The following is an 11,732-nucleotide window of genomic DNA, read 5'->3' as shown; positions in this document are numbered from 1 at the left end:
CCGCCGTCTGAGTTGAGTCGAGCAGGGACGTAACATGGAGCGCAGGATCCTCACTCTCATCTACATAGCGTCAATGTCACCTCAAAGTCGACCCTCCCCAACTCCAACATTTCCACCACTGAGATGGCAGCGGGTTTGAGAGAGGAGCATCCTCTTGTCTCAAGGTTTTATATCCTTACTCCTGCTGCTTTTTTTTTTTTTTTTTTTTTACATCAGCAAGTTCTCTCTCTCTTTCTCTCCCTCTCTCTCCCTTTCTGAGTCACTCAAGGGCCAGTTGATGCATAACACGGACTTCAATGGGTTACTTAACATTTTGATGGCATCCTTTGATTTGCCTTTGCTGTAAGTTTCTAAAGATGACTAGACGCCATAAAGTTGCTGCACACTTAAGTGACACTTGTTCACTGTTTCCATTTTCTAAAAACTTCCACCCATTCAAATGTGGGTGATTAACATGAAAACAGCTTGTGTGAAAAAAAAAGAAGCCACGCCATGAGTAAAAATAAGCAGCATCAAATGCAGCCACTCCAGATACAAAAGAAGATGCCAATGGCTGCTCTCGCCCCTGGCAAAACATGATAAGAGGGTCGCAGCCAATAAAGGGAGTCAGGGTGTGTGAGATAAATTGAAAACTGTGCTTATAATCTTCTTAGCCCGCTGTCTTCCAAAATGAAATACCCTTGTGGAACATCCCAAATGAGCAGTCTTAGTGCAGACTTTAACTCCCACATCGAGATAACTTATTAGGGTCTCGCTGGGAGATTAGGCTCTCGCAGGGTTTAACAGTTAAAGTTTGAGTCGTGAAAATGAGTAAGGATTAAACCAATGTTAGTATTTAAAAAAAGAAAAAAAAAATCTGCCTCGAGATGTGACAAACGTGCGAGCGATGAAAAGTGTGATGGTGATATTTAATTTTCAAGTTTGTCGTAAAGCTGTCAGGTGATGCCCTATCATGACATGTGATATTTTGGAGCCAAAGCAGCTTCAATTTAATGTTAAGTGGCATCATATGCAAAGTCATGGCTTATGCCACTTTTATAGATGCATGAAATGCATCAAAAATGTTCGACAAAACCCTACTTTCTGACATTCCCATATCCTCCCCTTCCTCCCCTTTTTCTTTTTTCCACACCATCCCTATTCCCCTCAAGGCTCGCTTCCTTTGCTACCCCCCTGTGCTCATCTGCCCAAATCTTTCCCTTCCATCTTTGCTTCTTTTTGTCTGCTTCCGCCATACTGAGGCTGTGCGGTGCTGATACAGCGCTACTGCAAAGCCACACCACAGAGCGGGAAGGCAAGAATGCCCAGATGGTGAACCAATGAGGGGTGAGCTAACCCTCTAATGATACAAAACAAAATTTAGCATTTCTAATCCCAACTGGCTGATTGGCCTGCAGGCTGTGGCACCTCAGATGTGCAAAAAGCCTCCCGTCGGCCTGCAGCTCTCACACGGGGGGAATTCAAAATGCCACAGTGATGAGAGCTGCTGGTGCTGTGCTTGTGGCCCTGGCCCCACCTGATGGTGAGCCTGTGTGCAGTGGAGCTTGTAATTACAGAAGGAGGTGGTAGTAATAGAGAGTGGAGTACAGGCAAACACACAAGCAGACAGCTGGGCCCCTGTCAGTTTCACTGCTCAGACATCGGGGACAAAAGGGATGCTCGGAAACTGTAGAGCAGATTATCGCTCATGTGAGAAAGATAAAATGGTGATAGAGATGATGATGACAGCGATAATGATGACAGATTAATTTAGAATGCAGGCATGTTTGCAGGTGTGTTTATGCATAAGAGCATCACACCTCAAAGACAACTCCACCTCAAAATGGGAGATTTTGTATATTGATAAACTGCAAAAACATTAACAAACATAGCTATGAGGAGAGTGAAGCCATGCCAGCAGGTCTGTGACGCTGCTGACAGTGGTGCTTTGAGCTAAATGCTAATGTCATCATGCTAACGTGCTTACAATAGAAAATGATAGTAACAAACTTTATTTCTGTAGCCCCTTTCAAAACCAAGAGTTACAAGGTGCTTCACAAAATACAATATCATATAATATACTGTAGGTGCAAAGCTAGTGAATCATAGAGAAATAACACAAAATAAAATGCAATAAATTCAAGAGCAATAAACGTGAAATATAAAACACAGAGAGATAGAATAAACTATAAAAGAGCAACATTGCTTCACAATGCAATTCTAACATGCTGATGTGTTGTAGGTATAATGTTTACCATGTTGACCAGTGCCGAACACATAGGGGCCAAATAAAATCTTGAAAATACCATCAGTAATAATCTACTTTCATGTAAAATGACTTCCACAGAAAAAAATCCGTGATAGCATATGATTGACAAATAATCCATTCTATTATCAGCAGTAAGCACTTTACCGCATTATTATTGGCCCTTTTGCGAACTCACAGGACACTCCAACAGGGTCAAAATGTGGCGAAAGTGCTTCTGTCACCTCATCAACATAATTACATATCATTACAGTCTTATGATGTTATCATACTGGAGGACCATGTTGGCTCTGAACCTGTGTGAAGTGCATGAATCTACACTTTCCAGATCAGTTTCAATGCTCGCCAGTCAATGCAAAGTGTACATTAGCATCTCAAACACCTAGTTTGAGCTAACATTTTTTTTTACCGTTGTTGTATGTTGGCTTAGCACTTTAGAGCTTATGGAAATCAATGTGTGTGTTTGGGCATATGAAAGAGAGATAAAGACTGAGAGGTAAACAGAAAGACACACTGACAAACAAACAAACAGACAGACAGACGGAGCCCTGTACTGTAGCTTTTCCATGTCTCTTAATCCTAAAAGCCTCTGTTCCTTTCGGGTGGTGGGTAGAGGGAGGGATTGTTGTCAGGACCAGTTATGTGTAACACTGCAGGTCCATAGAATGTGTCTGGCTCTTCATTGGTAAGTCAGTCAGGTAGGACGCTGCTAGGCCTCTCCAGAAGAGCCTCGGTGCGACGTTTCCGCTCGCAGTGAAAAGATGGAGACAAAGTGATGTGTCTGTTGCCGGGTGATTCACAAAAAGAACCCAGGGTGCATTTCTAAAAAAAGGGGAGGGTGGAAACACAGCGGCAAAGTAAAACAAATACTGGCCTCCTTCCCTGCCTCCCTCACTCTTCTCACAGCCAGGCAGGAATGTAGAAGTCAATGAGGGCCAAAAACGGTCCTGCCAAGCCAGCTTATGCTGAAATGTTTCAACATCTTTAAGAACTGCATCATAATACAACAAATACTCACCGAATCCACAATGTGGTTAATTCCCTACGAATTGTACATCGTGTTAGGAAAAATACCAGAGTGAAGAATAAGTCTAAATGAAAAGGAATTTATAGTAAAAATAGTCATTTTTAGAATAATAATCATTTTTGTCCACATATCATGGTAAATCACAATACACACACATGATAGATAACACAAATATCTTTACTTTCTACTCCTCACATTTCAAAACAGGCTTGTTACTTTAGTTTGAACGCATTCGAGGAGAATTATTGATTGATTTTCATTTTGCGTCATTGCACGCCACCTTCCCAACACAAGACACACATAAGACACAAGACTTCAACCTATCAGTGCATATCACACATGGTAGACGTAGCAAGACAAAAGGAAATAAAAGATGTAACAGGACAGAAACAGACCAGAAACAGTGAGAGAGATTCGAATGAACAATGAATAATGTTTACAATTTTAGCAAAGTTATAGCACTTGGTATGAAAGACTGTTTAAAAACGTTCTTAGTGGATCAAATACAATTCTTTAGGCTTTGCCTGCGTTTTAAACATCCCAGTTATTTCTGCTCTTTCTGCTCCTTATCATTTTCCCAGCCATGTTTGTAGTTCTGGACAGTCTGTTATTGTCCCATTCGATTCGAAACACTTTCGTTTATAAATGAATAGACCTGTTTCCCTTTTGATGGCTGTAAAACATTTTCTCCTGAATCAGTTACAGTGAACGAGCTGTCATGGTCCAAGTGTCAAAGAAGTGTCGAGCCGGTAGAGATGTCTACAGAAACGTGATGAGCGATGTGTTGTCTGTAAATGCGCCGTGACATTGTTTTGACCCCCGTCATGAATAATTATAAGGTAAAAGGTTAATTAAGACAGAAATGGCTGTTTTCCATGACTGATGACAGAGCTGCCACGTGTGATGTTTACAACACAGTGTCATTATGTGCGAGTGATTATGTGGCAGGGAATGGTCTCTGTAAAGCCGCAGTTACAAACCTGTCACAGGTTCATTGGTTAGATAGCTAGAGAAACACTAAAGGTGTGCTTAAAATTGTCTTTCGATTCAATGGTGTAAGTCTGGATCAAAGTGGTGGGCCGATCATCATTGCCAACCGAGACCATGAGCATCATAAAATACCAACAAAATACTGTATTCAATTCCACAGCAATTATTCCATTAGTTGATGATACTACAGAAAACATCAGGGGATCACTAAGAGACATTATCCTCTGGGGACCATGCATGGAACCATCTATACAATAGTTGTTGACATGTTTTGATCTCAGCCCAAGTGGTGGACCCTATAATGGCTAGAGTATCAAAAAATATTCAAAAACCTTTTCAAACAGGCTCAGTGTGCGACCACATCTGTGTCACTAATATGCTTTCATTTAGACAACAATAAAAGAGCTTATGAATACAGAAATGCAGCATTAAAATGGTAATTGTATTAGCTTTATACATACTTGTTTAATCATCACCACCTCTCACTTGTCTCTGCCTGTAGACATTGAGACAAACAAACAATGTGGATCATTCTTGAATATTTGAATTCTCGATTATGCGTGTCATCTTCAGAGCACTGCAGAGTGAGTAGGTTGCAGCCATTTGAGCTTTCAATGTGTGGATGTACAGTACATATATAGCCTCAGAGCAGTCTGCTGTTGTTAGAATTGCCTTGAGAAACATAGTACTATTTGTCTGCTCGTTTGTTCCACTGAAATTACTCTTAGGAAGCGGGTTTTGAAGTTGTGCATAAAGGCAATTTAATTACTTTGTGTAATTTCTTTGCTCACCGGCGGGAGTGAGTCATCCTGCTTAAACCCAAAATTATTCTTCTGAAACTGCCGTAAGCGTTGCGATGAGTCGTCCTCCCGCAGCTGAAAATGTATGACTATGCATACTGTACTCGGGGGACTGTACTGACAAATATGTCCTATGTCTCCTGTGTTTGCAGACGGCTGCTGCAGTATTAAGAGAACCAAGTGCACGTACTACAACCACTCTCCAGTGATGGAAGTATTATCACACATGCAAATGGTGCTACCAATAATGTAAAGTCGAGTGAGGACGTCATTTCTAATGAAAATAGTTGTGTTTCGTGAATCAGTGTGGTCAACACTGTTTTTTGACCAGGTTATGCAGCAAAGGTTCAACCAAACTGAACTTTGAAATGCACTTACTGTACCTTTACTGTACTATGTGTATCCAATGGGATTCTGTCATTGTCAGGAAGCAGAAGTTATCCATCCATCTATAAGCAACATGTTGGGGTAAATGTTACTGTTAAGATGGGATAGTCTCTCAATTGGAGTTATGTAATAGCGCTCTCTGATCCTACCAGTCATAAATCTAAAGCCTGGCAGAAAATGCCAGTGTGTATAAGGATACCAGAGTATAAATTAATTTTTGGATGGTCAAAAGATGCCATAGACATTCATCAACTCAAAGTCTGCTGCTTTTAATAATAAAAAAAAACACTTTCTTCTCAAACGCTGATGAATGTATTTCTGTCATAGGTAAGGTGTGTTTCAGCAATTAAGCCAAAAAAATAAAAACAGATAATAGACATTTGTCTGCATGTGCAGCCATTGCCATAGAAATAGTATAACGAGTTCTTTGTGGCCATAGTGATAAAAAAATAAATGATGTCAGATTAAATATGTTATTAAACATTCAAAACATGTTCAACAATAGTCTTTCGCTGTCGAGTGAATGGGTCTGAAACACTATGGGACTTCTTGTGACACTTTTTTATTCATTCGTTCTCGTCTCCTTCCTGGAAAGAAGTATTATTCTAGGGATTTAAAAGTGACATTTGGCTCCCCGAGTTCATTGTACAAAATGTGGCCTGTGACATTTAATAACTTGTACTTCTTCGAAAGGTTTCTCCCAGAAACTGCTGTATCAACACTCTCCCTGCTGTATTTACTGTGTGTCTGACAGCCAGCTGTATTTTGTAGAACAGGTACAACACGAGATGGCAGCTCAGAGGAATGCACTGTATGTTGTTTATGTTCTGCTAACATGTACAGCTTTTGACAGACATTTCAACACGCACACACTCACACATCAACACAGTACACGGGAGTGTTACATCAGTGGACAGTTGTGCCCTTTGCCCCACATTACCAACCCCACATCTTCACATCGTCTTTACTCCTACTGTATAATGATCATGAGGTCAATAGAGTACCTCTAGTTTACATATTTGCTATGCTGCTGCAGGGCAAAGCACAAGATCGTTACTAGTTATTTACATTTAAACACATCAGTCAATTCTTCTTTTTTAAATTCTAGTCAACAAAAGTATAAATACTTCAGCATATAGTATTTATTTCTGAAAAAGGATACAGTCCAATGGCAAATTATTGATCTGAAAGCACCAGAGGAATTATTGACTATTAAAAATAAAAACAAGTTGCTGTTCCTTTTGTCCAGAGGGCTGCTGGGTTGTGTTATGGGAACATCAATACACTTTGGCCTCTGGTTATACTATAATTTATAGCGGAGGACATTTTTCTTGCTCGTACACCTGTATTACTGCTCCACATCAATCTTTTGTTTCATACAACAACAGAGCAGAGCAGAGTGGGGGGGCTTTAGATGTCGGATGACTGAGTTTGATTGGTTTGTAGCTGCCGAAGCTACAGAAATATGAATCACAGGACGGACTAGCTCTCTGGACTCAGTGGTTGGAACCATAACGAGGATGTTCCACTCAACTGGTTTGTGTTGAGGCGATGTATTAGTAATAAAAAGGTTCTGTTGAGAAATGAAAGCTCAAACCATTGTTCAGTTTTACATTTGAGCCAAAAACACAGCACCTATTCAACCCAATAGCCAGAATACATGTTTGCAATGTATGTTTCTGCAAACCAAGGATATGTCCAAATGTTTCTTTAGGTTCCGGTTTTCAATTTTGTGTCGTGGCAATGCTGTGTTAACGCCTAGTTTCCACATATGTATGTGACTGGTGTCCGTAGACCTGTAAATATATGGATAATACCCCTAGTGTCCAACGCGAGGATGCACTTCTCTACAAGTGGATAGAAACTACCTGTTTAGCGTACTCGAGGCAAATGTTACAGAGGGGAGAAGTTTTGCAGGCACATCGGATATCACGCAGATTCCCATAGAAATGAATGGACTTCCAGTTGACTTGCCTCCGTACACATATGTATGAGGAAACGAGGCATTATGGTCTGGTTAGGTTAAGGCACTGAAAACCCTAAACTTGTTAAGGGCTAGAAAAAATTCCATGTTTTTGCTTAAAATATCTCGTAATGTCTTGACTTCCTGTCAGAAATGTATGTTTTGTTACCATGAACACGACTGGAATTTGTCCTGAAGTCTCCTTAAATATATCCAGCAGTGTCACACCATCAGCTTACATTGCCGTGGAACAGGAAGCTGTGTCCTTTCTATGGGTTTTAACTCTGTCCCCAAAACCATTTGGGTTGTTACCCATAGTCAAAGTAATTGAGGCAGACAGATTGTGCTTTATGAGTCAGGAGTGATATTTAGACTTAATGGCTTTCAGAGAATCTGCATCCGCTGCCACCTGCACCCTCAACACATGGACGCCACACAGAGCAGAGGGAATGACGGAGAGATAAAAGAGAGGAGGTTGTGATTGCTCTGAAAGCCTTTGATGTTTTTTCACTCCTGGGCTGGTTATTACGGTGGGTTTAATGTGAGATACTCGTCATAGATATTCACTGAATTACATAATTAAATGGGGTCAAAGGTAAAAAGTGTTCTGGGCTCATTGCACAGCAAAACATCAGAATCTGCATTTTTGGAAAGCAAACCGAGGAGCGAACTACATCAGTTAAATTCACACCGCTGCTTAAAATGAGGTTAGACCAGGGTCTTGTACTGAAGAGGACTGCCACTTGGGAGGATGGGCCGCATACAGAAGGGCTGAGGCTCTCTGAGGTGAAGTATCAATTAAGGGTGCAGCCAGGAGCATGAAGACCGAGTGAAAAGGCTGACATCAAAGTTAAAGATAGGCTGCAAGATTGAAGGAGACAGTTAAAGCCGATGTTTGGATTGAGGGGCAAATTCTGAATTCTGGGACAGGGGATAGCAGCAGACAGGCAGGAGACAGGACATGGAGAGTGCAGGAGGCTATGTCTGATATGAAGAAGAAGACTGAAACAGACAGAGGCGGCTGTGTGCCTGCTCCTCCAGCTCCTGTGGGCTCCTGCCGCAGCTGCTGAAACAGGCCTCAATAAGTTTCATAGAAACCCTATTATGGGTCCTTAAATGAGGTTTCTGGGGGTTAATTTGAATTTGGTTCGCTCCATCAAATGCTTTGTTGTTTTGCGGTTTGAAGCCTGTATGCTTTAATGGTTTCATGATTGCTAAAACCAGTAGCACTGCATGTAATCAAAACAATCTGATAGTCAATCAAGCAAATGCTCCTCATATGTTGATTAGTACTGCAGAATATTTTTCTTTTCAACCACAGGGTTTCAAAACAATATTAGTTTGGAGATTTCACCTAAAAAATGAAAATTAAGTTATTATCTACTAACCCCCATGCTCATGGAAAGTCGGATAGCATTTCCTAAGCAACTGAAGTAGATGGGGGCTTAATATAATAAAACATTACAGTAAAAAAAGTTTCTGGAAAACCAGAGACCCAAAATTGATTTGAAATGAAGCCAAAATATTCACTGTAGCTGCTAAAAGCCTGAGAGCCCTCCTGCCTGAAGTGGGTGCACAAGCTTGACCACATGTCAAGCTCTAAATAACTTCCAAATGAATTTGGGTATCTTGGGCTTCCAGGGACGGATGAGGTGTATGGAACCATTTTATGTTTGTTTTTTTATGTTTTAAAAGAAGACCCCATCTTTTTCAGTTGTTTATGAAAATGATGCAGAGCGTTTTGCTGTTAAACTCCAGAAATGCTTTGAGAACATCACCCAACTTTCCATCAGCATGGTGGTGAGAATATTATGACTGAATTTTCATTTTTGGCTGAGCTTATTCTTTAATGTCCATACATCTGAATGAAAAAAAAAAATCATCTTATTTATTAAATGTGCACTGCAGTGCTCTATTTTGAAATATATGTTGTGCAACTAGTTCAGTTCTACTTTGTTATATGAAAGCAGGGGTGAGAATCTAATATCAGCTTTGGTGGGAAAACAATGCTACATGTCACATAGTATGTGTAGAGTACCATCATTTATGATTATACATTGTTTAAATGTTTAACTGTGTACATTTATTTCCATGTAATCATAACTGAACAGAGAATTTCCAACTGGAAAAGATGCCTATTAGCATTACTGCTGCAGAGTATTTACAATAAAACAGCTTTAATTTGTATTTTGTAACCATTTACTTATCCGAGTCTTCCCCTGCTGCCGTTTATTTTTGACATTTCAAGGACAAGCTTTTAAAACGTTCCCAAGAGGAGGAAGGGGCAGCACTTGAAGGAGACACTAGAAAGTCTTTTTTCATGCAGAGTTGGAACATATCTCATATTTGACTCCTCTTCAAATCTAATCCTGAGTAGCAAGGTCTTTTACTGTACTGGAAGTGTACAATTCAAAGTGATGCATGTTGGCATCTCAGGCTTGTGCCACTGTTTCCGGGGTTTGGCATTTAACTCCCATTGGTGCCTGCTAAAAATTCATATATGCATGGCGCTAGAAGACACTTAAATTAAGACATCCACCTAATTGCATGTGGACATTTTTGGCATTTAGATGTACCACATTCTGCTGCAGGAACTTTTGCATGTCAGTGAATAAGAGATAGTCCTTAAAAAGGCTTCCCTCTCATTGGATTTTGCATCCTCTCACTTTTGCTCTTTTCAAAATGGTGTCACTGGAACATGTGAATCCAAATACCAAATATAACCTTCTTGATCTAAAACATTTTTAGATTCTTTTAACACATTCCTGTGCAGTGCCCCACACCTCTCTTATCTTCCATCTTGTTTGCGTAGCTGGTCCAGGAGCTGTTCAGTTGGATGTAGGTTAGTTCAGCATAATTGGCCGTGTAATGATCCAATCACACACCTCCTACACCCCACTAACTCCTCCTGGGAGGACTTCCTCTCCTGCAGGATTGCTCCATTAGACCATTTAAAGGGGAACATGTATGCTAAGGTCACATTGAGTTTAAACATTTTTGTGTGATATGTTATTATGCAAATGCTGCTGGCTGCTGAATGCAATCAGAAGTGTGTGTGTGTGTGTAGTTCCTGTCACCCCTTTTGGATCACACCACAACCTGATCCGCCTGGTGTTTAAGTGTGGGTGTTTGCTTCTGCTTTCTTGCACCTTACTTTCACCTTGATACATTTGCTTGAGAATAAGCTAAGATCCATGGTAGCTAAGATCCATGGAAGCTAAAATCCATGCAGGCTAAGATCCATGGAAGTTGACCAACTGTACCACTTGTTCAGTACCATGAAGGTGTCCCTGGAGACTGCACAATCAACATTAGGTCAGTAATATGTGTTTCTGGGTGTGTCCCCTCAGTGTTGCTATAAGGCAGCAGATGCACATTAACTCACCAATGTAGTCACTGCAGTTTCCCACTGTCACTCCTATTGCCTCACCCAGCAGAGAAAACTGTCTCCCGTTACCACCAACATACATCCCAGTGCTGGATTTAATAGTGTCTTTGTCTCCGCACTATACATCCGTAACCTAAGCTGTGTTCAGCCTCAGAAGCTTGACAGTTAGCCAGCTAGCTATACTGAGGAAGCTAAGCTAAGAAAACTGTGAATGACAACTGCACGGTTAACAGAAACAGTGACCGGCAGAGAAGAAACACGTCACACGTTTGCATCGACGAACTTTTCTTCACTTCCTCTTCCACGTCACAAACAACAACAACTGCAGCCTTACGGCAACTCTAAGGTGACTAACTACTTTCTTGTGCTCTCTGGTGGGGCGCCTTTAAAATCATGATGTGACGACGGTCAGGGCTCCTGCTCAGCTGTCAGCCACCGGTGATGACATTGTTCATCGGCCCAGATACGTCATAGATGTAAAGAGGTGAGTCCTTTGGTGAGTTCAGACATGTCTGTAACAACAGCAGGACTCAACGATGTAGACGTAATTAAACAGCAGAGATTACAGCTACAAAGTCGGATGAATGTCTTTAGAAGAGAATGTTTAATGCATATAGACAAATCCGAGTTACAGCGGCAAAGTGGAAGCTGTAGTTTTTGTAATTTTTGTCTTTTGTTCTTAAAATCACGAAGGTTTTAAACTGTAATAGTGAGCACTGCAGTGGAAGCAGATTTGCCTCAGAAAATGGAAAGTAAACCCTTAATTTTTCAGACAGAAATGTTGAAGAAAAGATTGTGTTGAATTTCAGAAGCTAAACAGAGACTAGCCTGGATGTGACACTTTGATTTCATCACATGACAATCATGTTGGTTCTGCAGGGGCGCCATGTACATCCAGTGTGTACATTCTGTGCCTTCTATGAAGGGCAGAA

Source organism: Pagrus major, chromosome 6 (genome assembly GCF_040436345.1).
Source record: "Pagrus major chromosome 6, Pma_NU_1.0".
In the NCBI taxonomy this organism is placed as follows: Eukaryota; Metazoa; Chordata; class Actinopteri; order Spariformes; family Sparidae; genus Pagrus; species Pagrus major.
Note: the sequence above shows the minus strand (reverse complement) of the source record.